This window comes from Somniosus microcephalus, chromosome 33 (genome assembly GCF_052327205.1).
Source record: "Somniosus microcephalus isolate GS21.2 chromosome 33, FLI_Smic_1.0, whole genome shotgun sequence".
Lineage (NCBI taxonomy): Eukaryota > Metazoa > Chordata > Chondrichthyes > Squaliformes > Somniosidae > Somniosus > Somniosus microcephalus.
Genome location: NC_141019.1, coordinates 27,663,953 through 27,686,342, shown reverse-complemented (window position 1 = coordinate 27,686,342; position 22,390 = coordinate 27,663,953). Strand labels below are relative to the sequence as shown.

The 22,390-nt window shown below is 45.5% G+C and overlaps 1 pseudogene across 1 annotated transcript; it reads right to left on the bottom strand.

Moving 5' to 3' along the window:
• Positions 1 to 3,970: 3,970 nt before the first annotated feature.
• On the bottom strand, positions 3,971 to 22,126 carry LOC147097042 (ADP-ribosylation factor 3-like; annotated as a pseudogene). The gene is made up of 6 exons (XR_015074471.1): positions 22,029 to 22,126; positions 14,121 to 14,197; positions 12,024 to 12,218; positions 8,769 to 8,879; positions 6,409 to 6,535; positions 3,971 to 4,677 (listed from the first exon to the last, which is right to left on the bottom strand). The product of XR_015074471.1 is annotated as an ADP-ribosylation factor 3-like (transcript).
• Between the last annotated feature and the right edge of the window lie 264 nt (positions 22,127 to 22,390).

The window sequence follows — 22,390 nt, the reverse complement described above, 5'->3', positions numbered from 1 at the left end:
AGGAAGTCAGAGGTGCCATCCTGCAGCTGAAACATTAAACGAGCCTGTTCAGATGGATATTAAATCCTATTGCACTATTCCTTGCCAGCCACGCCGCAAAAAAACACCTGTCAGAGATGTCTCTAAATAAACATGCGGGAATGTGTGAAACTCCACTATTGGAATGACAAAATGAGATGAAGAAATGAGTTGAAGGTTGAACCTACTTCGAGAGCTCACTGGGATACACTGCTTCATTAGTGGGAAATCCAAATAATGTCTGCAAAATGAGAAGCGAGCTCCATTTTCAGCAATAACAGACACATTTCAGCAACAACTGAACACGCGAGATCTGCATCTTACTGGAAATGTCTCGGAAGTCAGAGGGGTGTTGGCAAGCTCTGCTTCTATAGCAACGAGGGGAACCTGAACAATTCTTCACAGGGCCTGCTGCTGTCCATTATGCCAGCCTTCAGTCTTTTGTGCATATCTTCCTCGATTAGAAAATGCAGTGTTTCCCCACTCTCCCCGCTTACATACCACTGTCAGTTGCTGTGCATTTGAAAAGACAGAATGGCTGAATCCTCTCGTGATTTAATGTGATTACTGCCTGGGTCAATACCGTTGACATGTGATGTGGAGAGGTTGTACTGGGAACAATGTGGATAGGCTGAAAGTGAGAGAGACAGATGAGTGATGACTGTCCCGGATAGGGCCGAGATGGGAGCGGGCTCCCAAACCCCTGCTCAGTCTCGCGCTCTGTCTCTCTGTTTGTACCGGGGGAGGGATGGACACGAGCACCATTGGGACCCAACAGCTGATCAAGGAGAACCTCGGTTTGGCAGAGATTCTGGCCGAGAGCTTTTTGAACGCTCCAGTCATTCAGCTACAAAAATGAGCCGGATTAGCAGAGAATGGGATTAGTGGCGACGAGAGCCCAAAAAAAAAAAAAAAGTTTCCGGTTTACTCAGCCCTGCTCCTCAAGGCTAGCTTTATCCCATCCCCCCAGTCATGCTGTGCTAAAGTGCACACAGCACAGTGAAAGCCAGCCGAGCAAACTAAAGCAATAATCCCCTCTCCTTGGAGGACGGGAATTAAACAGATTTAGATAAATTACCCACCCCAGTGAAGCCCAGACCATTCCACCACTACCCACTGTTGGGTGATGAGGCACTCAAGGAAACCCGGTGGTAAAATCACCTCCAAATACACAGGCCCTCAAGGCCAGCGGACTTGCTCACCTTCATTGCATACATGTTGAGAGAGAGTCGCCCCCCGCCCCCCCCCCCCAGTCGCACAGCATAAAGCGCAGCTTACAGGGAACATTGACCAAAACACCAAGCGATAGTTACCCTCTCCGACACAACGCTGCCCTTTTAACACATTCCCCCGCGGCATTGCGCACTGCAAGTCAGAGATTCAAGGATCGGGGCGCTATGCCATGTGTATTATATATGGCACAGCCATGGCCCCAAAGGACAATTGCTGCGAAGTAAACATAGGCTCAGGTCAGAGTGTAACTGCTGGTTAGCCAGGCAATGCGCTAAGTGAAATAGGCTTTCAGTTTTACGCTGCACCTCAGAGCTCGGAAGCACTTACTATTTTAAGACTGTTTTGCAATTGCAACAAATGTGATGCATGGCTACTCCCCTGAGGAGATACGGCACAGCGTACTTAACATGGAACTGCTTAATGCGGACATTTGGGTCCAAAGAAAGTCAAGGACAGTACAAAATAAACTGGCTTTTGATCGAGGTTAAAGGTTATAGCAAGGCAGAATGAAGACAAGTTGGCAGAAATAATAAACTTGCATGCAAGTTAAAAGAATTACCATCTGCAGTTATGGTCCACAGTTCCACACTATTAAAAGGAGGATGGAATGGACTTTTCACCTTTTTATACATAAGAGTATAGGCCATTTCAGACAGAAAAGCACATCAGCTTGTATGGGGGAGGGATTTTAGTTCAGAAACACCTCAACCAATAACCTTGTTTACCATAATTGGAGTACAAGATTTTAAATTAAAATACAAAAAAAGAGGCAATAAGCAGACTGCGGTGTTTCACAGGTTAACCTGCTCATCGCAAAAACAATTCAGTGCTATCGTAAACAAAGCTGGGAGTTTCAATTTCTGATAAGGTGGTGTATTAGAATTACAACACATTAACAAGCCGTTCGACCCAACCAGTTTGTGTTTATCCTTCACACGAACAGTAGTTTTAATCCCAAGTGTCCGCCCTGTTCTCATATCCCTTTATTCCCCCTTCCTTCAACCACCTATCTAACCTGTTCCTAAAGTTGACATGGTCTCAGTTTCAATCACCAACTCCAGTAATCCCTTCCACAGCCTCACAACCCTCTACGTAAAAATGTTTATCCTTCTCCATCCTAAAAATCGGTTTCTATCTACTGTCCCATCCCTTCATAATTTTAAAACACCTCTATCAAATGGTCCCTTAATCTCCTCGGGGGAAAAAAAAGCCCCTATTTTTCCAAGTCTTTCTTTGTACTTGTCCATCTGATGTAAATCTATATTGGGTTACACAATGCATTGCTATCCAGTGCCAGCTCAGAATGGTGATCAGTCGCAGCATTTATGCAAAGATAATGCTTTCCTGATACAACCGCAGTTATAGGGAAGTAAAGCAAAAAAAAACACCACAATTTCTCAATCGGATACTTCCTGATAATTTTAAAAGGTTCGGACCAGATTACAAATTGCGCCACCGGATTAAATGTCAGCTTCTGCAAACCAACATGGTGTTCCTTGCCTCGGGCCCTTACAGCCAGAGAGGAAACATTCAGGTCAGCCTGAACTGGATCCAAACCTAGATCCCAGAAGTTAAAGAATGGTACGAACACTGCCACTCTGATATGAACTTCTGAAACAAATTTGTATTTTGCACGGAATAGAAGTTTTTCATTTTAAAAAGGAAAATGAAGGTGTTCAGGGCGGAACTTTTCTTCCCGTTTACCCCAAATGTAGCATGCAGCCAGAATTACATTATCTTGATGTGCATCAACATTCAGCAAAGCAGCAATCTTGAAATCATACAAGTAAAAGGGTCCCTTCCGATGCTCCCTTTAAGCTGGGCTTTGTTCTGCATGGCCTGTTTTTTTTTTTTTTTTTTTTTATATAAAAGTGAGCAGTCCCTTTAAATTTTGGCGCATTCCGCAGTAATTACAATGGAGAAGCCAGCGAGTGGCCTGCATGGGACCTTGCCCATTACGACGTGGCCGTGCAGCTTAGAGGGAATATTGGTCCCTTCCTCTTCCCACCTACTTCGCATATTATACCCCGCAGAGGCAGTCAATGGAGTGCAGAAGAGAGCAACTCTAGGATGTACAGCCGTGCCCACTGAATTGCAGGGAAGCTGCCCAAATTCCAACTGATGGGAGCTGGCCATCCATTATTACAGAGGACTTGGCTGTTGGCTTCAAGACTAATCCAAGTGCTCTAGTATCTTCAGTCACTCTGCAAATCCAGGCATCCCCTTCCCTCACCTTTCAATATACAGCTTAAAAATTCCAAATGATTTCTTTTTAAAAAAAACTCAATACAGGAAACTTTCGATTTACCGGCACCTAAATAACCGTAAATCTCGGTTAACCGGCAAAATTCAGGAGTAGGTTCAGGTAAGTTTTACTTCATATTGTACTTGCCTTCCTCGGTCTGTTGCTGTGCAAGGGTGTGGCTGCAGCTGTTGCTAAGCTACAGAGACGCTTGGAACTTGTGGCCATTGTTCTGCACTTGTTGCTAAGCAACAGGGTTTGTTGCTTTATACGGAGCGGTCAGCTCCGTATCTTTTACTATAGCGCTCGGTTATCCGGAATTTTTGATGAACCGGCACCACGTCGGTCCAGTCGGTGCCGGATAAAAAAAAGTTTCCTGTACTACCTTATGCAAACCTCCGGTCAATATTTGGGCACATACACTGTAAAGATGTCACATTTTATAATTTCAGCCATGCAAAGATACCAAAACCAGTCTATTTTGCAGAGGTGGACAGGCAAGTGTTTAATTAGGCCAGTTTTACAGTACCTATTCTGTCACTGGCTACGCATTAAACAAAAATCCAAAACATACCCAGAACAACTTACTAATCCATAGCAGAGAGACCGCAACAACGAGAAGCACAGGGAAAATGAACAGAACCATTGGAGTTTATATTAGTAGTCAAAAAGCGCAATTTAAAAAACACGAGCAAAACGTTCCACTTATTGGAATGTGATAAATGCATTGTTGATCGATTCAAATCTTGATGCATTGTTGGTTCTGTAATCTTTCTGCACAGGTCCAGTTCAGATTTGAGTTTCTCACATTAAGCCAACAGAGCTGCTTGACGAGAGTCTTGGAAGAGAGACTACAATAAAGTCAAAAAAGACACTATTGCCTGCACCTTCGATTCAAGACAGTAACCAGAAGACACCACACCCAAAGGAAATGATGAAAGTAAAAAAAGGTCAGTCAGTGTGGCTAAATTCACCTCATCGGGACAGTCAATCTTTCCAAATACACAATCCTTGAAAAGCAGGCATCACTTCTTTTTCAACTGACTGGCTAACCAGTCCAGACCGTTGCAGAGACCCTCACCACTGGTGGCGCAGGTGGCCTGAATATACCAGAGTCGGTAGCGCAGGGCGTGCAGGCCCAGCTTGTCTGTGATTTGAGCTGCATTCATTGCGTTCGGAAGATCCTAGGAGGAAGAGGCAACATTTATCCCTCAGGATTACACTGCTTCACGAGAAGCCCGTGAAACTGTCCCTACTCCCAAAAGCCCCACAAAGATTAAAACAAGCTTTCCCCCCCCCCCCCCCCCCACCCCCTTACGCCACAAGCAAAAAAACAGAAAAGTAGTAAACAGTGAGGAGGACAGCAGCAGACTTCAGGAAGACAGACAGACTAGTGAAAGGGGCAGACATATGGCAGATTAAATTTAACATAAACGCGTGAAGTGATGCATTTTGGAAGGAAGAATGAGGAAAGGCAATATAAACTAAATGGTACAATTTTAAAGGGGGTGCTGGAACAGAGACCTGGGGGTTTACATTCATAAATCTTTGAAGGTGGCAGGACAAGTTGAGAATGCTGGTTAAAAAATGTTTTTTTACAGGGTGCTTGGCTTTATAAATAGAAGCAGAGTACAAAAGCAAAGAAGTTACGCTAAACCTCTATAAACCACTGGTTCGTCCTCAGCTAGTGTACGGTGTCCAATTCTGGGCACCACACTTTAGGAAAGATGTTCAGGCCTTGGAGAGGGTGCAGAGAAGATTTACCAGAATGGTACCAGGAATGAGGGACTTCAGTTATGTGGAATAACGGGAGAGCCGAGATTGTTTTCCTTAGAGCAGAGAAGGTCGAGAGGAGATTTAACAGAGATGTTCTAAACCATGAAGGGAGTTTTGATGGAGTAAATAAAGAGAAACTGTTTTCACGGGCAGGAGGGTCGTAAACCAGAGGGCACTGATTGGTTCTTTTGCCATTACCTTCAGAGGTGAGATGGAGGAGAATTATTTCACGCAGCGAGTTCTTTTGATTTGGAACGCACTGCCTGAAAGGGCGGTGGAAGCAGATTCAATAATAACCTTCAGAAGGGGATTGGATAAATACTGAAGGGGAGAAAATGGCAGGGAAGGGGGCGGGGGGGTGGGAAAAGAGCCTGGGATGGGATTATTGGATAGCTCTTTCAAAATGTCAACAGGCACGATGGGCCGAATGCCCTCCTTCTGTGCTGCAAGTTCTATGAGGCAACCTTTTGTCTTATTATTCAAACTGCCTCAAGATTTACATAATGTACATTATATGCAGTGGATTATAATATGATATGCGGTACTCTCTACTCCGATGAAACATACGTAAATATTGTGTTTAGGAGCCATTTCAATTCAGATAATCTTGATTGCGAGAGCAAAACTCAACTGCTGATTTGATCAGCTTGTGATGCGCAAAGAGAAAATGCCGCTTCTGATTGCTGATCAGAAGAGTCAGAAATGACGTATTGAATAAAACATTTAGCGGTGATAAATTGCGCCAAATTGCATATGCTGTATTTGGGCTGCAGTATTTGCGATGCAGCCACAGATGCAGATCAAATAGAAATGGGTCCGTCGGGGAAAAAACACCGTCATTCGCGCTCCGCGACTAGCGGGGGAAATCTGGCTCGTCAACTGTCACACGAGGAGTTGCTGCACCTGGAATGAAACATCAGGCCAGGATGGAAAATTCATGCGTCAATTTGCTTCATTAAAAGTTCAGAGCTCATCGCGCCCGAGTGGCATACACTTCAAGTTTAGGGCAGTCCAGGCAAGATCAGCGATCGACAACTACATGCACAAAAGAAATGTTACTACAATGGACAGCAGGCACTAAAACAGTCCGCAGTGAGACAGATGAAACTAACTACCTCCCACTCACAATGGTCCATTACCTGTTTGTTGGCAAAGACTGTAGAAGCAGCATCTTGCAGCTCATCCTCTGCGAGGCATTCGCACTCAGCTCCCTCCAGTGCCTCATCACACGCTCTCGGTCGTTACTGTCGACGACAATATATCAACCTGGAAAGTTAAAGAAAGTGAGCGGACATCTCGGACTGCAGACAGTTAATATTTCTCCACTCTCCTCCCCCTATCCTTCAATCACACACAATCCCCCTCAAGGCCAGCTAAACTGTACTGTAAAATAAACAAGTATAAGTTTACCGTTAAGTAAGAATATGTGGGCGGGTTTTGTGCAGCAAGTCCCTCAGGAACAGAGAGGCAAGTGCCATTTTCTCATAGGAACACGACCAGCTCAGCTAGAGGGACGTAGGAACAGGAGGAGGTCATTCAGCTCCTTGAGCCCGTTCCGCCATTCAATTAGGTCATGCGTGACCTGTATTTCAACTCCATTTACCCGCCTTTGATCTATATCCCTCGATACCCTTACCCAACGGAAAATCTATCGGTCAGGCTTGAAACTTTGAGTTATCCCAGCATCCACAGCCTTTTGGGGAGCGGGTTCCAGATTTTCACTACCCTTTGTGTGAAAAAAGTGCTTCCTGATTGGCCCAGCTCCAAGATTGTGTTCACTTGTTCTGCATTCTCCCCCACTAGAGGAAATGGTTTCTCTGTATCTAACCTATCGAATGCCGTAATCATTTAAAATACCTCGATTAGATCACCCCTCAACCGCCGAAACGCAAGGGAATACAAGCAGAGTTTGTGCAACCTGTCCTCAGAATTTAATCTTTGAAGCCCCAGTATCACTTGTGAGACTGCGCTGTACCTCTTCCAAGGCCAATGTATCTTTCCTGAGGTTCGGTGCACCAAACTGAACGCAGTACTCCAGAGGGGTCTGACCAAGACTTTATACAACTGAAGCATAACTTCCCCCCCCCCCCCCCCCCCTTTATAGTCTAGCCCCTTGAGATAAAGGCCAACATTCCACTCGCCTTTATGATTACTTTTTGTACCTGCCTACTAGCTTTTAGTGATGTGTGTACAGGAAACTTCTTTTATCCGGCACAGACGGGATCGACGTGGTGCCGGTTCATCAAAAATTCCAGATAACCGAAAGCTATAGTAAAAGATACGGAGCTGAGAGCTCCGTATAAAGCAACAAACCCTGTTAAGTGCAGAACAATGGCCACAAGTTCCAAGCATCTCTGTAGCTTAGCAACAGCTGCAGCCACGCCCTTGCATAGCAACAGATCAAGGAAGGCAAGTACAATATGAAGTAAAACTTACCTGAACCTACTCCTGAATTTTGCCGGTTAACCGAGATTTCCGGTTATTTAGGTGCCGGTAAATCGAAAGTTTCCTGTACTTGGACTCCCCAATCTCTTCTAATGGCGAGAAATGAGGAAGCAAAGTGGATGACCTCGCATTTATCATCCAAGCAGTCGTGGCTGGATTTAAACCCAGGACCCAGAGGCAAAAGGAGAGAGTGTCTAACTCAATACCTTCTCTTAATGGGTAGATTAAAACTAGGTTCACATTTCTATAAAGCCATCGATAAAATTCGCTCCACCCGATACAGAATCTAGAGACCAAACATTGCACAAGTTGCCCAACAACAAGCAGCATTTATATGGCGCCTTTAACGCAGTAAAACGTCCCAGGCGCTTCACAGGAGTGTTAAGACAAAAATTTGACACTGAGCCACATAGAGAAATCAGAGCAGGTGATCAAAAGCTTGGTCAAAGAGGTAGGTTTTAAGGAGCGTCTTAAAGGAGGAAAGAGGGGTAGTGAGGCGGAGAGGTTTAGGTAGGGAATTCCAGAGCTCAGGGCCTCAGCAACAGAAGGCACGGCCACCAATGGTTGAGCGATTATAATCAGCGATGCCCAAGAGGGCAGAATTAGAGGAGCGCAGATATCTCGGGGGGTTGTGGGGCTGGAGGAGATTACAGAGATAGGAAGGGGCGAGGCCATGGAGGGATTTGAAAACAAGGATGAGAATTTTGAAATGGAGGCGCTGCTTAACCGGGAGTCAATGTAGGCCAGCGAGCACAGGGGTGATGGGTGAACGGGACTTGGTGCGAGTTAGGACACGGGCAACCAAGTTTTGGATGACCTCAAGTTTACGTAGGGTGGAATGTGGGAGGCCGGCCTGGAGTGCATTGGAATAGTCAAGTCTAGAGGTGATAAAGGCATGGATGAGCTGAGGCAGGGGCGGAGAACTACCCCTGCTCGAGAATTATGCTGCAAGATTAAAGTTCCACTTATGAAGCAGTGGCAAAGAAAAAGCAGCTGCTGCAATAAACTACGCTTTCGATAGAAGGAAAGGAAAAAAAACAGAATCACTTCTTACCTTGTGTGTTCTGAAAGTAGTGACGCCACAGTGGTCGGATTTTATCCTGGCCACCAACATCCCACACGGTGAAACTTATGTTTTTATAAACCACAGTTTCGACATTAAATCCTGAGAAAAGAAAGACACATTTTACTCTCAGCTGCTTATCCATTTACCTTCCCCCCCCCGCCCTTTTTCCTGGATCCCTCAAGTCGATCCAGCCAGAAGAGTTGGTCAGCACTACCGCAGACTTCCCCAGAGCTCAATTACTCTGTCCGAGCCAGGGTATTAGACATGAAAAGGCAACCTGTGCCTTTAGTCAATGCTGTATCTTAAACTTTCAGCTGGAGTATCCTCCCGAGAATCAATAACAATCTCTGCCTTTCAAGTATCAAGCCGTTGTCCTCAGGCAAGGACAGGTAGACAACCTAAGAAATAGGAGCAGGGAGTCGGCCATTTGGCCCCTCGTGCCTGCCCCGCCATTCAATAAGATCATGGCGGATCTTCTACCTAAACTCCACTTTCCTGCCCTATTTCCTCGATTCGCTCAGTATCTAAATCGATCTCGGTCTTGAATGTACTCAACGACTGAGCATCCACAGGTTCCCAGTTTTGCACTAGTTTTGGAAGCACACTGCCAGTGTTTTTCTATGGCTCAGAAAACAAGACACCCACAGGCAAGGCAAACCCTTGCCAAAATAGTCAAGTGCCTGAAAGGTTGGATATGGAAATCAGCCCACTTCTAGCGTCTGGTGTAACTATATATATTCGGGATTAAAAAGCAATAGTGTTATACTTTAAAGCTTTGCACCAGTGGATTCTTAACATCTGTGAAACAAACTGTAGACACAGAACAGGGAAATTATGTGCGGAGTTAACCAATTAGCTGGGACAGTGACAGAGGCACGAGTATTGGCCTTAGCATTTCTAGGGGCTTTTTTTTTTTTTTTTTGGGGGGGGGGGGGGGGGGGTGGTGGTGAGAAAGAGGGCTACAGTTCCCAGTCCTGATCACTATCCAGCAACCTCAAAATGCTCATGTATGGATAGTGGGCAAGGACAGGATAAGACTCTGTTGTGATTCCCCTGCAGTTAAAAAGCCTACCAACACTCACTAGGAAACATTGACACATGGAGGACCCGCATAGGCAAAGTACCAATTTTTTTAAATTATTCATGTGTGGGCGTCGCTGGCAAGGCCAGCATTTATTGCCCATGCCAAACTGCCCTTGAGACGGTGGTGGTGAGCTGCCTTCTTGAACCGCTGCAGTCCGTGTGGTGAAGGTGCTCCCAACAGTGACTTTGTTGTAGCGGTTCGGTACAACCAAGTGGCTTGCTGGGCCATTGCAGAGGGCAACCACATTGCTGTGTATCTGGAGTCACATATAGGCCAGACCGGGTAAGGACAGCAGATTTCCAGTGAACCAGATGGGTTTTTAACAACAATCCGGTAGTTTCAGTCACCATTACTGATACTAGTTTTTAAATTCCAGATTTATTTAATTAACAATTTAAATTGCCCAACTGCCATGGTAGGATTTGAACTCACGTCGCCAGATCATTAATCTAGGCCTCTGGATTACTAGTCCTGTAACATAACCACTATGCTACCGTTCCCAGTGTTTCCTCTACTTTTGGGGGGGGGGGGGGGGGGGGGGGGGGCGGGGGAAGTGCGGCCCATTCAAATTTCCGCGCATGCACGGTCTCCCCCCCCCCCCCCCCCCCCCCCCCCCCCCCATTTAAAAGCTGCTGAGCGGCCTGTGCGGGACCTCCAGATTGTCACGCAGCTTAGCGGGAACGTTGCCAAGTACAGGAAACTTTGTGATATCCGGCACTGATGTGTTGCCGATCTATCAAAACTGCTGGATATACAAAGTTAATGTTGAAGCATACGGAGGTTTTCATCTCCGTATCTGACAACAAACACTGTTGCTTAGCAACAGCTTCTAAAGAGTCGGCTGCAGCTGCAAGCGTCTCTAGCTGAAGCTGTTGCTATAGCTACAGACCTTGCAGAGCCTGACTGGGGAAAAAAAAAACGAGAACTAAAAAAACTTATAGAAAACGGCTCCTGATTTTTGCTGTTAGATTGAGTATTCCGGACATACAACCTCCGGATAACCAAAGTTTCCTGTACTAGAAAGCAGCCATGGGACTGTATGACAAAATGAGTGCCTTCGGGAGAGTGCAATAAATTGAGAGGGGAAAAAAAAACACCCTACAGGATTCAGGTAGGAGGTTACTACACCATAAAGGAGACAGGAATAACGTTCATAGAATTATCAACAATCTAAAACTTGGAATAAAAGGGAGACTAAAGAAGCCAACTATTTATACAGCATACAGAAAGGAAACTAGTCAATCCTATATTCAGAGATGAGATGGATCATTTCGGGGTAGGGAGATGTAGTCAGAGCGCTGAGCCATTTCCTCTTGTTCTTACTCTCACTGATGAAGATTTGGCCCAAAGGCCAATTATCAGAGCACAGCATGTCCTCCGAGTGGCAGGAATGACGTACAAGGAGAGATTGGGACGATTGGGCTTATACTCGCTGGAATTTAGAAGAATGAGAGGGGAAACTTATAAAATTCTAACAGGACTGGACAGACTAGATGCAGGAAGGATGTTCCTGATGGCTGGGGAGTCCAGAACCAGGGGTCACAGTCTAAGGATAAGGGGTAGGCCATTTAGGACAGAAATGAGGAGGAATTTCTTCACCCAGAGAGGTGAACCTGTGGAATTCTCTACCACAGAAGGCAGTTGAGGCCAATTCATATATTAATATATTCAAGAAGGAGTTGGATATATTTCTTAAGGCTAAAGGGATCAAGGGATATGGGGAAAAGGCAGGGACAGGGTACTGAATTTGGATGATCAGCCATGATCTCATCGAATGGCGGAGCAGGCTCGAGGGGCCGAATGGCCTGCTCCTGCCTTCTATGTTTATGTTTCTATGTTACTCAACGACTCAAATCTCCAACATGTAATAAATGGTAAAAAGACCCAAGTATGTCTTGAGCTGTTTTTTTTGTGGTAGACAATTTTAAAGCCACTTTAGCTGCAGCCAGGTTCTAGGCAGCATCATTTCCCAATTAATATTGGAGGGAGGGCTAGAAGCATAGAATTATGAATGCCTTTCAGCCCATAAGTTACGCCCTTAAAAAGAACTTCCATTTATATTACTGAAAGGTGAAACTCATACTAACAAGGCATTTTGAAGTGGTACTGCTAACTCTCCAATTCAAATCATTCTGGACAAGGTGGTTACTGGAACATACCGATGGTGGGGATTGTGGTAACAATTTCTCCGAGCTTTAATTTGTAAAGAATGGTGGTTTTTCCAGCAGCATCCAGACCAACCATGAGAATTCGCATTTCTTTCTTGCCAACCAAGCCTTTTAAAGCGGATACAAGGCTTCCCATGGCCAATCACTTGTTGATATCCGAGTCAAAGAAAAGCAGGTAGAAGCTTCCTGAAATAAAGAGAGACCCGTCACCACACACACACACACACATACAAAAAAAGAGAGAGAGATCAACGTGGTGATGGATCACTGAAGTTCCTGAACAAAAAAGACTGCTGTAAAACCTGGCTTCTTCAATGTTCTCTGAACATAAAGTGGCATAGACACCAGGAGCAGACTAGATGGATAATAGTTTGGGGTAGGAAGATGTATAGTCATGTCCTGGAGCACCCAACACAAGAGGCGCTGAACCATTTCCTCTTGTTCATACCCTCACCGAGAGAGATCTGGCCCAAAGGATGTCCTCCCAGTGTTATTTAAGGGCTCAAATCTCCAACATGTAATAAATGGTAAAAATCACCCAAGTATGTCTTAAGCTTTTTCTGTGCAAGACAACTTTAAGGCACTTTAGCTGATCAATGTGGTGATGGGGGTCACTGAAGCTTCTGAATGAGAAGCACAGCTATCGAGTGCAAGCAAGAGAACTGCTGCAAAACCCGATATGAGCCAACATCTTCACACGAGGGGGCATACACACCAGGAGGAGATAAGAGCATTCACCGAAATCAGGTGTAAAATAATGGAAGTGAATTGCAAACAGCAAATTGGCAAAAATGGGGAAAATCCAGATCGAAATCCGGTTAAAGCCTTCGGAGTGCAGAAATGGCACTGCAAAGTTTTGATGCTAGCACAGCTGAAGTATTCGGTGGTCCTGTATTTATAATCCACGCTGCAAATTTTAAAAAGGCCACTTTAGGAGCTGTAAAGGACACTGTATTCAAATCATATACCTGCACTGGAAAAAACACAATCCATTATTTGGAGCACGTGCAACAAAGTCCTCCTAGATCCAGGAAACGGTTACAGTGTGTGGTGGGCATAGGGCTGGACGCAGCAGTCATCCTAAAGTCTGCCATCCAAAAAGAAAATAGCCCCCCCTCAAAGAAAATAAAGTTAGAAGCCGAAGAAAAGCGACCTACACTTCTTGGGTCAGGTTTTCTCTTCAATGAACACCCACTAATGGCTCAAACCACCACTTACAGAACATCCAGCTCCCTACTTGGATCTTTCAGCTGGTGCTGTACAGCCGAGCTCAATTCGAAGTCACACAATAGCTGGGACTTATTTAATACACATTTCATAATATCAATTACTGGATGCAACATGAGGAGATTTGTTTACCGACACCCCCATCTCCTTGTGCAAGTGTTAGTTCCATTGGAGCTCAAAAAGCTAATTCGATCACAAGACATTTTCTCACACAATGAGGTCTGAATCTACGTAGCAACGCTATAAGCTGCCTGAACCTTTTGTGACGAGTACACAGAAGGATTATATTCCCTCAATAGGATTTTATACAAAATGCCTGGAGTGTAAACTTATTAAAAAGAAAAATCTACAGATTCTCAAACTGTAGGGACCGTTCCAACACATGAAGCGCATTTAAAGATCAGTGCTCTATATACACATGCATGCTTTCTGCTTTAAGCAATTCAGCAAAGTAACACTGATCAAGACACAATTGAGCTCTCAAATTTGATAGTACTACTCAGTACAGAACTCAGTATGAACAGTTTCTTTATCGAAGAACACAAGAGCTTGAAAGATATGAAAGTGCTGAATGCAAAATGTGTCAGGAATTCAATCTTTCAAAAGCCTACACTAGTCAGACAGCGGGGCTGCCTTGCCTGGTGTATTTGTACTGATCTACTAGAATCTTGGTATGTCTATTACCCTCTTGCTCATAAAAGCAACAGTCCTAAACTTTCTGGTTAAAAGCAGCTCTGAATTTGGAATCCGATTCAAATCGGAATGCAAAGCCACTAGTGAAACTATAAATTGTTACAAAGGCTTTTAAAAAAAAAAATACATTAAATGCAAATTTAGCAGGAAATAGTCGAGCGCACTTACAAACATACAGAAGTGCACGGCACAGGCTCACCCGAGTCAGTCCAACGTTAACCACAGTTGATCGGAGATAGCATCCACTGCAAATAAAACAAGTAAAACAATCAGAAAAAAATAACAGCGTTCTCCCAAGTATGCTGCTGACAGTACTCTTCAGCTCCTCTGCTTCCAGAACCCCAGGACCTATCACTGTACAAATAGCAACTCAGTCGATACACACACTTCCTGTTTGTCTTCTCCCCAGCACTCCCCTCCAATCCTCTCATTCAGCACATTTCGGTTAGCCACTCAGTAGTAGTACTGTTAAAAGTCAAAGCCCATTGCACTTGCCTGCCTATTCCAACCACCAAAACCCTGGTGGAAGTAAGAAATAGTTCACTTTGTACCAGACAATGATAATTCCACACCACAACAAACAGCTACCACAATGTAACTTTTTAAAAAAGCAATTGGGTATCACTTTAAACTCTAATAGACCCAACAGTATTTCCATACTTTTTGAAGTCGAATAACCCTTGTGGTTACATTCATGGTTGAAGTTTTGCAATCTGACCAAGATTTGGGGAAAAGGGAACACTAATGCGCATGAACAGAAAGGTCCATTGCAGTCCACTAGGCCAGTCCTAGTACAGTATCTAGGAAATAGCATAATCCCATGATACCTCTCATTACCAGTCATCATTTTTTTTTGCCAAATAGTCAACGTTCTTGAACTTGCTGATGCAACCAATGCCCACACTGCTTCCCTGAACAGTCCATCCATACAGTCACTCCTCTCTGCATAAAGTAATTCAATCTAAACTGTCTTTTCATCCTCCCAGGTTTGAGGCAATACCCACTTGTAGAATCTGTGACGACATTTTAACGTTCATCTTGTGTATACCCTTTAGGATCTTCAATAATATCACCCGAGCCTCCTCTCTGCTGTAAACATTCCCAGCTTCTGCATAACTCAGGTGCCTAATGCCAGCTATCAATTTAGTTGCCCTTCACTGCACTCTCACCAATGCCTGGATGTCTCCTTTAGAATACAGCGCTCTGTACAAACTCAATCACTTCCTCGCACTTGTGCTCTATTCCACTGGTTATACAGTCCAAGAACCGATTTGCTCTCTACTGCTGCCACACATTGGGCTGATGGTTTTAGTGATTAATCTAGAGTAACCGCCCACCACCCCCCCCCCCCCAAAAAAAAAAACCTTTTCCCACGTTATGTCCGGCAGAATAACATTTAGTTTATATTCCCACTGTTTATTATCCTTTCCCAATCCAATGGCAGCATATGTCCACATTTGCCACCTAATCCTCAGGCATTGTCCCAATTTCCGGCATTGTCCCAATCCTCAGGCATTGTCCCAATTTCCAAGGATGCACCAAAGGTACCGGATTGATTAGATCTAGTTTTCTTAAAATCTCATCTTGCCCTAGAAATTCTACCCCAATAGTAGGATGGCAGCGAAAAGATGCCTCCATGAAGAGGAACACAAATAATTCATTTAGAATACTTGCCATTCCTTGAAGACCTGATACAAAATCCACTTTGGAGCCCTTCAGAGGTTTCAATGTCGCCCAGACATAAAGGCCTTTCCACATGCATTGTGTGTGCCCAGTCATCCTGATCGCATCTAGTTTGGTTCTCAGTTTCTTGGACTCCTTAACCTTCTTGTACTCATCCCTGTCCTCTGGTCTACCCTTGGCTTTATACTTTAAGCACTTCCTTCTTCCTCCCCACATTAGAAACATAGAACAATAGGAGCAGGAGTCGGCCATTCGAGCCTGCTCCACCATTTAATATGATCCTGGCTGATCCTCTATCTCAATACCATATTCCCGCTCTCTCCCCATACCCCTTGATGCCTTTTGCGTCTAGAAATCTATCTCCTCCTTAAATATATTCAGTGACTTGGCCTCCACAGCTGTCTGTGGTAGAGAATTCCACAGGTTCGCCACCCTCCGAGTGAAGAAATTTCTCCTCATCTCAGTCCTAAATGTCCTACCCCGTACCCTGAGACTGTGACCCCTGGTTCTAGACCCCCCCAGCCAGGGGAAACATCCTCCCTGCATCCAGTCTGTCTAGCCCTGTCAGAATTTTATACGTTTCAATGAGATCCCCTCTCATTCTTCTAAACTCTAGTGAATACAGGCCGAGTCGACCCAATCTCTCCTCATATGACAGTCCTGCCTTCCTCATGCCCACAATTCTCCACTTCCTTTCTCCTCCTCCCCCCCACCCCCCCCCCCGCCGTAACTGCCCTTACCAAGCAGTATATAGTTTGTACAGAGCGCTATAAGAATGAAACCGGACAGACCACCCGGCATCGACCTCGGCACCGGCTACGGACACAGCAATGGCACCTTCTCAAGGGCAACTAGGGATGGGCGATAAGTACTGGCCTTGCCAGCAATGCCCAGATCCCACAAGCAAATAAAAAAAATTAAAATAGTTTACTCTAAAAGGGTTCTCTTTTCTTCTGCGCTGCTTCCTTCTAAAGGCCTGGTCCATTCCATCCCCCAAACTCCGGGCTGTATTAGACGGTATTATATAAAAAAGGAGCTCTGGCTATGACTGATCAGTGGCACAAGAGGAGAATTTGCAGTTTATGGGTTTTACTAGCAGTTTGAGTTTTACGTACAACTGCTAATGACTGAAGTCAGCATGCCAATCAACCAGCCGCTTTCTTCCAGTAGAAATTAAGAACTACGCGAGACATCCAGAATAAAAAAAAACAGAAAATGCATTGCAGGTCAATCAGCAACTGAAAGAAATAGGTTAATGCGCTGGTTATGACCCTTCATCACAACTCTGAAGGCCACCGGAAACGTTCCCCTTGCTCTTTCAGATACGGATTAATCTGCTGTGCATTTCTCAAGTCCTGCATTTTAAAATTTCACATTCTTCTGTCTCGTCCTGCAATTCCTCTTGCCCTTAGTACTTCCTTCTACGTTCTCGAACCAAACCACGTTCTGTTATGCGAGCTGCGGTATCCGACCGTAGTTATCAGAGTTATATTGATCTATGATGGACAGCAGTACCAACTGTAAGAATTTCTAGGGAGGGCTGATTGAACTAAAATGCTTTTTGCCAGATGTGTACAATCCTATGTTCCTAACCCCTCTTCTGGAGGACAATAGAAACTGTTAACATCCTGAAAATACAAGTTACAGAGAAGAAATCATTTGTGACTCAAGTGACACAGGCGCACCCGAGGTACGAGCTATGGTACCTAATGTGTGCTGATAAAACCTTTTCCGAACATGCACTCCTTACATCTCCATTAGATGGGAAACCACATCTGCTTATCACAAGTGCAGCTGCGCTTAATCTAATCTAAACGTAATGTGTCGTGCTTTGGAAACGGAGAGAAAGCAGCGGGTCAAGAATCTCAGCTTTTTACAAATCAAAGCTGCTTAAAGTGCCCTTCCTTCCTGTCTATTAGAATGATTTCAACAGGCTTTATGGAATCATAGAATGATACAGCACAGAAGGAGGCCATTCGGCCCATCGTGCCTGTGCCAGCGCTCCAGTGCAATAGGGACTGTAAAGAAAGACTTAGAATGAGCCCCATCACCTAAAAGTTTAGTGCTGCGACCAATGTTACCTCTAAGCTGCGCACGTGCGTGGCCGCGCTGTGATCTGCAAGGCACCGCGCAGGCCGCTCACAAGCTTTTCCATTTGAAATACCGTGCATGCGCAGAAATTTAAAGGGACCACGCATTGAAATAAACAAGCCGCGCACCAAAGACAATTTAGAGGGAATACTAGCTGCAAGTGTAAAAAACGACCAACGGACGTCTCAAAGCGCTTCACAGCAAACAACGTACTTTTGAAGTGGAGTCACTGTTGTAATGTGGGAAAAGCATCAAGTGCTGTTAATGTTCCTTTACAGGAAAACAGAGTAAATCATAACAGACACACTTGAGAATAAGAATCTCAAGATCCATTCACATTCATTTTCTTATATGCACACAGCAAGAAGTGAACATAACGACACATTGTATTCCTTTTCCAGTTTTTTATTGCAGGTGTCTTCTCACTCAAATATGCTGCAAAGTCAATGATGAACGAACTCATTCTTAACTATTGAGAACAGTATTCCTCCTTTAAATAACAAACTGCTCTCAATTTAATCGCACATCACAGTCACTGTGCCTGGTGGTGACATCCAGCACCCGCTGCACGAGAAAGGAAAAAACCCAGACACTGCACCACTTGTCAGAAGAGACAACTAGCTCTGGTAACCACCAGAGGCAGTGAGTGGCAAACACACAGCAGAGTTAGCTTCAATAAAGTTAATATTTATTACAACCTTGAAAACCTAATACAGAAAATTCTCTTTTTACCGGCACCTAAATAACCAGAAATCTCTCTTAACCGGCAAAATTCAGGAGTAGGTTCAGGTAAGTTTTACTTCATATTAGTGGCCGTGTAACCGGGGTTCTTGCACCTGTTGCCATGCAACAGGGGCGCCTGGATCTGTGGCCGTGTAACCGGGGTTCCTGCACCTGTTGCCGTGCAACAGGGACGCCTGGATCTGTGGCCGTGTACGGGGCTCTCGTACCTTGGTAAGTATACCTCTCTCTAATCCGGGCTTTTTGATCAACCGGCACCACGCCGGTCCCGGATAAAAAAACGTTTCCTGTAATTCTTCAAAGAAAGCAATTTAAAAAATCAACTCCAACTTGAAGAATTACTTTCAAATTTTGGCAATTTCCCAAGCAGCAAATTCTCCACTGCTGAAACAATGAGGAGACGGGTGACTGCTCCCTCCATGTTACTACACTGGTCACTATTCATCTCTAAACCAAATGAGTTACTAGTTAGAGATTATCGAATTTTTGTTGTTTTTTTTTTTAAGTGAGGGATTATGGAGTGTCCTCCTCAAATTCGGCTGCCCTCAAAAGTTTGTCACCATCCTCCGCCTGCTTTACGACGACATGCAAGCCGTGATCCTGACCAACGGTTCCACCACAGACCCAATTCACGTACGGACCGGGGTCAAGCAAGGCTGTGTCATCGCACCAACGCTCTTCCTTGCGGCAATGCTCCATCTCACCCTCAGTAAGCTCCCCACTGGAGTGGAGCTAATTTACAGAACAAACGGGAAACTGTTCAACCTCCGTCGCCTCCAGTCCAGATCCAAGGTCGTCCCACCCTCTGTCGTTGAATTACAATATGCAGACGACGCTTGCGTCTGCGCTCACTCGGAGGTCGAACTCCAAACCTTTGTCAACACCTTCACAGACGCGTGCGAGAACATGGGCCTTACACTAAACATCCGTAAGACAAAGGTCCTCTACCAACCTGCCCCTGCCACACAGTACTGCCCCCCCAATTATCAAAATCCACGACAAGGCCTTGGACAACGTGGACCACTTTCCATACCCCGGGAGCCTACCGTCAACAAGGGCAGACATCGACGATGAAGTCCAACACCGCCTTCAGTGTGCCAGTGCAGCCTTCGGTCGCCTGAGGAAGAGAGTGTTTGAAGACCAGGACCTCAAACCCAGCACCAAGCTCATGGTCTACAGAGCAGCAGTGATACCCGCCCTACTGTATGCCTCAGAGACATGGACCATGTACAGCAGGCACCTCAAATCACTGGAGAGGTACCACCAACGCTGCCTCTGCAAGATCCTGCAAATTCATTGGCAGGATAGGCGCACCAACGTCAGTGTTCTCGCTCAGGCCAACATCCCCAGCATCGAAGCTTTGACCACGCTCGATCAGCTCCGATGAATGGGTCACATTGTCCGCATGCCCGATACGAGACTCCCAAAGCAAGCGCTCTACTCGGAGCTCCGGCACGACAAGAGAGCCCCAGGTGGGCAGAGGAAACGCTTCAAGGACACCCTCAAAGCCTCCTTGAAAAAGTGCAACATCCCCACCGGCACCTGGGAATCCCTGGCCCAAGACCGCACAAAGTGTAGGAGAAGCATCCGGGAAGGCGCCGAATACCTCGAGTCTCTTCGTCGGGAGTAAGCGGAAGCCAAGCGCAAACAGCGGAAGGAGCGCACGTCAACCCAAGCACCCTACCCACCCGCCCCTTCAACCACCGTCTGCCCCACCTGTGACAGAGACTGTAGGTCCCGCATTGGACTCAGTCACCTGCGGACTCATTTTTAATGTGGAAGCAAGTCATCCTCGGTTCCGAGGGACTGCCTAAGAGAAGATTACCAACTTAATCCACAATAGGATGAGCCAGACAGCAGACATCAGGTGGACAATAATGGCTCCAGACTAAAGATGGATTAATGAAACACAGAAGATAGGAGCAGGAGTGAGCCATTCGGCCCCTCGAGCCTGCTCCGCCATTCAATGAGATCATGGCTGATCATCCAAACTCAGTACCCTGTCCCTGCCTTCTCCCCATACCCCTTGATCCCTTTAGCCTTAAGAAATATATTCAACTCCTTTTTGAATATGTTTAATGAATTGGCTTCAACTGCCTTGTGTGGTAGAGAATTCCACAGGTTCACCACTCTAGGTGAAGAAATTCTTCCTCATCTCTGTCCTAAATGGCTTACCCCTTATCCTTAGACTGTGACCCCTGGTTCTGGACTCCCCCGCCAACTTTTAGATCTTAGAAATCACATCTTTAGGAGTCAATCTACACTGCTAAAAAAAGCTTCTTTATTGAGGTACAACATTGTTACAAAACAAGCGTAAGTGGAAAACACCTCGAGAGATACTTCATCTAACAGCCTGCATGAGAAATTAAAAAGCTGTTATACCTCCTTACACACACAAGAACCAGTCCCAATTCCCACAGCAGTCCCAGTCCCAACAGAGGAGCAATCTATTACAAGGTGCTCAGCATAAAGCAAGAACTCTTTCTTTAACCTTTGCATTAAAACAGATGATTCTAAGTTTGAGATTACATCCAAACAAAATAAAAAAGTGCAAAGCTTAAAAGCAACAAGGGTGTAAATCAGCATACTCTCCCCATTTAACCGTGCCTATTAACCATGCTTAAAGTTTCATTGCAGGTTCATTTCAAACTCACACTTGGGAAGTGAGGAGGGATAGGACTTGAGAGCAGAGAAAGTTGCGAGGAGAGATTACACAAATTGGGTTGTATTCTCTAGAATTTAGACAGTTAGGGGGTGATTTGATCAAAGTTTTCAAGATATTAAGGGTCGATAGAGAGAAACTATTGCTGCTGGCTGGGGAGTCGAAGACTAAGGGGCATAGTCTAAAAATTAGAGCCAGACCATTTAGGAGTGAAATTAAGAAATACATCTACACACAAAGGGTGGTAGAAGTTTGGAACGCGCTTCTGCAAAAGGCAATTGATGCGAGAATCTGAGTGATAGATTTTTGTTAACCAGGGAAATTAAATACTTCACCTGACGAAAGAACAGCGCTCCGAAAGCTTGTGATTTCAAATAAAACTGTTGGACTATAACCTGGTGTTGTGTGACTTCTTACATTTGTCCACCCCAGTCCAACACCAGCATCTCCACATCAGGGAAATTAAGGGATAGGGGGCAAAGGCAAGTAGATGGACTTAGGTCGCAGATCAGCCATGATCTCATTGAATGGGTGGGGAAGAGAGAACAGGCTCGAGGGGTTGAATGGCCTCCTCCTGTGTATTTAAAAAGCAGACCTTTCTTAATTGAACCCTGCAGTAAGTAGTCCCTCATTTCCCCACCCGCCCAAGATACAGAGCGCTGCACGAAACACGCCCTGGTGCAGCCAAGAGCCTCTGTTTCTTGGCGTGTGTGTAAAAACTCGCCCTGTGCTGCAGCGACGCTGGAGGGATTGCCGCAAGGGAGGAACGGCGGCCCGAGCCCAGCCACTGAGGCCAGGCCAGAGCCGCACTGGCACCAGGATTGTCTCCTGTCAGCCGGCGCGGAATACTCGATTTTAACCCTTTCCCGCCCCTCTCCTCCTCAACCCGTCGCACTCACCGCCAATTCCGCCCCGCACTCACAGGAAACGTGTCATCCGCCCCGCCCGCGAGACCGGATCTATCCCCACGCCCGCCGACGTCACTCTTGCCTCTGACGCGGCGGCAGGTGGCTCCACCCCCTCCCCAGTGTCAATCATCGGGAGTGACAGGTTGCAATCACAGTCACTCTCCAAAAATAAAAGCCATGATGTGGAGATGCCGGTGTTGGACTGGGGTGGACAAATGTAAGAAGTCACACAACACCAGGTTATAGTCCAACAGCTTTATTTGAAATCACAAGCTTTCGGAGCGCTGCTCGTTGGACTATAACCTGGTGTTGTGCGACTTCTCACAGTTGCCCAAAAATAAAAGACCCGCCTT